The sequence below is a fragment of the Arachis ipaensis genome, chromosome B03 (genome assembly GCF_000816755.2).
Source record: "Arachis ipaensis cultivar K30076 chromosome B03, Araip1.1, whole genome shotgun sequence".
In the NCBI taxonomy this organism is placed as follows: domain Eukaryota; kingdom Viridiplantae; phylum Streptophyta; class Magnoliopsida; order Fabales; family Fabaceae; genus Arachis; species Arachis ipaensis.
The window spans coordinates 116,716,936-116,723,325 of NC_029787.2; positions in this window are offsets into that span (position 1 = coordinate 116,716,936).

Consider the following 6,390-nt stretch of genomic DNA (forward strand, 5'->3'; position numbering starts at 1 on the left):
TATTTTTAATTTTTTGTTAAACTATAGTTAGATACAAAAAATATACAATATAAAAAAATATCGTATTTAAAATATATTCGACATACGAATTTAATAACTCAATAAAGTGTCATATTTCTTAAATTATTAAATGGAGTGTTTTTAATTATTGATATGAAAATGGCTAATTAACTTCATTAAATTATCACAATCATGTCCGTATATATCAGTAGTCAAAACCAGAATTATTATTTGAATGATATGTATACGTAACCAGCCAATAAAATATGATAAAACATGTAAAAGCTCAAATTTGTCAAGATCTGAATTATGATTTATTAAAGACTCAGAAATCTGAATCCAATTATTACTCCTCCTTAATATAAGATGACATCCCAATCAAATAAATAATTTATACTATCGAAGTCTTTTTTGTAACTAAATCAAGTTAGTTTAAATCTAATAAAATTAATTTTATTAATGAAAATATGTAGACACACTCCAACTTTCAGTAATAACATGATGCTCCAATTCTGAATAACGACATGACACATTTTTTTTTGTGCTCGTTTTTAGCATTTCTCTTCCTCTTCTTTTTTCTTCGCGTTTTTATTATTTTACATATAATTATTGTATTTTTTTTCTTTTTCTCTTTCTAGTAATTTTGTAATATTATATATTTATTCTTCTTTATTTAATTTTTTTCTTTTTATGATGATAATAAAAAAGAGAAGCAGAAGGAGGATGATGATGATAATGCTACATAGATACACTAAACTCAAACTTATGACAAGAATCACGCTAAATCAAAATAAAAATAATACCAAAATTTTGAAATGGTGACTCCAGAAAAAAACTGAACTCAAAACAATTACAAAAACATGAAACACATTGAATCTAATTCATGATAACATTGAAATTTGGAAATGATGACACTAAAAAATTTATCAACATAGTTTAAATCACATAAAAAATACTACAACTATATAGAGACTCCAAATCCAAGCCTATGACAAGAATCACATTAAATTTAAATAATGGTAACACAAGAAAAAACTAAACTCAAAACAAGCATAGAAACATGAATCACAATGAATCTAACTCATAATAACACTGAAACTTGAAAATGATGACACCAGAAAACTCATTAACATAAATCATATAAGAATACTACAGCTACATAGAGATTCCGAATTCAAGCCTATGACAAAAATTACAATGATAAAGATGATGATGATGGAGGAGAATGAAAAGGAAAGAGGAAAAAAGATTCAAATAAAAAGGAAGGAGGAAGAAGAAGAGGAGATGGCGGTGGTGGTGGTGGTGATAGTGACGACAACGATGACGACAATAACAAAAGAAAAAGATGAATAAAAATGAGGATAAAAAGAAGAAGAAACAACAACGGTGGTGGTGTACAGAAGAAGAAGTAGAAGAAACAATGCGTGTGAATATGAAAAACGATTATGCAACTTGGTTAGATAAATTACTTAGTTGTAGAGTTTTTTTCATAAATAATAGAAGAATGTTAGAGAATTATCAGAATTTATTATTTTTAGTTATCAGTTAGTTATCAATATTTAAAAGTATGGGATAAAATATGCTGTTAGATTATTAGGCTAAAAGAACTAGACTAAATAAATTGAGTTGACGGTTAAGTAATAACTAAAAAACAATAAATTCTGATGATCTCTAAATATTTCGCTAAAGAGAAAGTATAGGTAAATAACGTAAATATTGAACAACGTGAACAACGGTTTAAAAAAAAAAGGTTAAATTAATTATTAAAATTAGATTCTCAATGTATTAGAATAATCAATTTTTGAATTTAAATTATCAGAGTTAGGCAACATAATCTCCTCTTAATATACCATCACATCACGTTCTCATTCCATCTCAATCCTCTTTCCATCCTCCACTCACACCGTCGTTCATCCCGGTCCTCCCCTCCGCCATTCAGCCTGACACTCCTCCACCTCCGTTGGTCAACCGGACGCGCCTCCCTCTCCAGCGCTCAGCCCAACGCGCCTCCCACCTACCACCCATCCACTATTGCCGCTGTTTTCGCATCGTTCATCCCAGTCCTCCCCTTCGCCGCTCAGCCTGACACTCCTCCACTATCGCCGGTCATCCGGACACACCTCCCCCTCCGGCACTCAGCCCAACACGCCTCCCACCCACCGCATCCACTGCTACCACTGTTTTCGTGTCACTCTTTATTTTCCTCCTGTGAGGTCAGCAAAGGTTGTACTGTTTCACTCTCTTGAGTCACTGGAGAACAACCTTCATCCTCACCGGTGACCGCTACCGGTAGTTGTCGAACTGTTGAAGGAACAGCAGCAATGTTAGTCATTAAGTCGTTTTCACCAATGACCAGTTCAGGAGGGTCATTTTAGTAGGTATGCGGATAGTTATTTTAATTCTTATGTGGATAGTTATTTAATTGGATTGGCTTTAGTTATATACAATTAAAATATGCTGGATGTTCAATTCATTAGGTATGCGGATGATTATTTTTATCCTTAAGTGGATGGTTATTTTCACTAGGGGTGAGCGATGGCGAGAAGGAGCCGGCGGGCCGTTTGTTTTCGGTCTGGAGGAGAATGACGCTGATGAGGGTCCTTGTTGATGAACCAACGACAGTGAGGAGGATCCTGGTAGCGACGATGGGCTGGTTGGAGACCAAGCGACGGCGGCGATGGCAGAGGGTTTGGAGGAGTAGCTGGTGCTTTGGTAAATTAGCGTATAATGAATGGTTAAAATTTTTGAATGACTGAATAGGGGTTTTTTGGTTGGGTAATTTGGATAGAGTGTTTTTTTTTTAACGTCATTGGGCCAAATTTTCAGTCCGTTATTCATGTTGTTCAAATTTTCCGTTGTCTATCTAGTGGAACCGTTCTCTAAATAATAAAGTTAATGTAGTTAACACATCCTTTTCATTAGACTATGTACTTTAATTTTTGTACGTGACAAAAAATACAACATATTGTGAAATTATTCAAAATCTAAAAATAGAGTAAATTATCATTTGTATTCACGAAAATTTAGAACATTGATAAATTTATCTACGAAAAAATGAAATTTACTTTATACCCATGAAGGATGGATTTTTACAGATAAAATTATCTGAATTCTAAAAAATTATTTAAAATTTTTAAACTACCCACTAATATAACCTAATTCTAACTTCTAATTTTTCTCTACACCACCACTCTCCCAATCTCAAATTCTACCACTATTCTCATACTCAATTACCACCATCACTACCATCATCGCTGGCATCACCACCGCCATCACCACCTTGCCGATGAAGTAGGTCACACCAACCCAACATGGAACGAGAAATTCGTGTACAAGGTCGATGAGGACTTCCTTAACTCCAAAAATTTCATTATTATGATCGAGATCTACACCAACGCGTGGCTTCATGATGTTCTCATCGGCACCATCAGCGTCTTCGTTAGCAACCTCATCCCGCCCTCTTTTCACTCTGAAAATTGCAAGCCAAACCTTCGATTCATTGCACTTTAGATTTGAAGGCCCTTTGGTCGTCCTCAGGGGATTTTCAACATCAGTGTCACTTTCCTCGATAGCACAAAAAAGAGCATATCGATTTATTTCGAACTCAGCAACTCTACTGTCAATTATTAGGATCTGAAGAACCCTAACAAGATGACAAAACATCAAAACGATGACGCCGAGAGCCAAGCTAAGATAACGGTATCAACGATCCGAAATTGGCGGTAATGGTGATGGTGATGATGGTGGTAGTGATGAGAGGGTGGTAGGGTTTGGATAGAGAGAGTGGTGGTGTTAAGTAAAATTAAAAGTTAGAATTAAGTTATATTGGAGGGTAGTTTGAGAATTTTAAATAATTTTTTAAGATTTTTGATAATTTTATTTACAAAAAACCCATCTTTCATGGATATAAAGTTAATTTTGTTTACTCCTAAAAATATATACCAAATAAATAATTACAAAGAACTATCTTTTAATAATTAATATTAGCCAACTTTATTTAACTCTCATTTTTCAAAAAATTTAAAAATTAGTATTTAGAATTTAAAATTTGAAATTATTAGAGTATATTAAAATCAATTAGCATCAACTAAAATTATTTAGCATATCTATATATTTATTATAGGATATTACACTTTTATTATTTTGACTCTTCTAGCACTTATATATACCGTTATATATTCTACAATTCAGAGCACTCTCAATAATATGCAATGGTTTTTTTAGTTTACTCTGTTGTTTCTAACATTGTATCAGAATATAGATGTTTTTTTCTTCATAAAAATTAGTCCATAACCCCTTTGTTTTTTTTTCCCTAGTGTGTTTTGTTCTTATTTTTCGATAATTTTCTCAAAAATATCGATGTCCTTCATCACCGACCATACCATCGTCTCTGTCTAGTCGTTCCAAGTCCAAAGAACCCAAACTTTTAATTTATTTTGCTGAATTGAATACTTTGTCTGAATTTTCTTATCCTAGTACGTCTCAACAAAATGGAAAAGCTTAACGCAAGCATATTCAGATTCTTGACTCTATTCATGTAATGCTTTATTCTTCTTCATGTTCTGAGCATACTTGGGATGAAAATATTCTCACTGCTGTCCATGTTATCAATAGATTTTTTTCTATCATTGGTAATATTACTCTATTTGAGCGTCTTTTTCATACCTCTCCAGATTACAACTTTCTTCGAATTTTTGGTTGTATTCTTTTTGTTCTTCTTCAGTTTCATGAACATAATAAACTTGAACCTCGGGCTCGCATGCATTGTTTTCTTGGTTATGGTACTAAACACAAGAGTTATCATTGTTGGAATCCTGTCTCTTAACGTATTCGTATATCTCGTCATATTATATTATGAGAGCATCACATGTTCTTTAGTTTCTCCTCTTTTAAATTCATTCCCTCTACCCAGCCTTTTTTTTTACCAATCTCAATGTTGGCTTTTTTTCTAGTAATGATAATACATGTTATGTGTCAAGTCAAACTCTCGGGCTTCCTACTCTTCCACCTTCTCCATCTCATGATGGTTTCAGATCGGACGATGATCTTGCTCATACTGTCATGCCTCCTCCTTCCACTCGATGTTTTAGGGTAAGAAATCTATCTCCTTATCTTTTTAATTATCATTATTTTTCTACTATTGTTCATTACTGTAAACTTAAGTCATTTAGAGAAGCCTCCACAAATTCAAATTGGTAGCAAACAATGCATGAAGAATCTAGGTATTAGAAAAAGCACACACTTGGAACATAGTTGATCCACCTTCTGATAAAGAAATTATGGATAGTAAATGGGTATACAAGCTCAAGACTTGCTCTGATGGCTTTATTGACCCTTATAAGGTATGCTTGGTTGCTCATGGATGTACACAAAAGTATGGTATTAATTATGAAAAGATGGATGTGAAGAATGCGTTTCTTAATGGGGTTTTGATAAAGAAAGTCTATATGAAACCACTCCCCGGTTATTGTTGGCCTTCTAGCAAAATTTGTCTTCTTCGTAAGGCACTCTATGACCTTAAGCATGCTCCTTACGAATGGTTTGAAAAGTTTAGCACCACTATATGAAACCTTGGTTTCACTTATAGCTCTCATAAGAATGCTCTTTTTATTTGCAAAAGTGAACATGGGGTTATTCTTCTACTATTATATGTTGATGACATGATCATTACTAGAGACGATATTGACAGTATCACTGATCTTAAACCATCCCTTCACCACACCTTTGAGATGAAAAATCTTGGATCTCTAAGTTATTTTCTTGGTCTTGAAGTAATATCCTTTGACGATGGTATTTATCTCTCTCAAGCTAAGTACGTTTCCAATCTTCTCACTCGAGCCGGTATTACATACAGATAATCGCTCTGAGTCTACTTTTCTTGGGCCTTATGCTTGGTTTACTCCTATAGATGTCACTATTTTGGATAATCCTACTCTTTATCGACAGTTAGTTGGAGGTCTAACATACTTGATTGTTATACGACCAGACATCGTCTATCCTGTTCATGTTGTGAGACAGTTCTTGCCAGTTCCTCGTACCAGAAATTATGCGGCAGTTCTTCATATCCTTTGCTACATTAAAGGCACTCTGTTTCATGGATACTATTTTTTTGCCCACGCATATTTAATCCTTCAAGCGTACTGAGATTCTGATTGGGCTGATGATCTCACTGATCGTCGTTCTACTACCAGTTACTGTTTGATTCTTGGTGACTCTCTTATTTTTTGACGAGTCAAGCAGCAAACGTTCACTACTTGATCAAGCACCAAAGGTGAATACTGTGCCTTCGCTGACACCACTGCTAAAGTTGTCTCGATTTGTTGGCTTCTTGAAGACTTGGGTGCCACTCAGTCGTTCCCAACTGATATTTATTGTGACAACCGAAGTGCT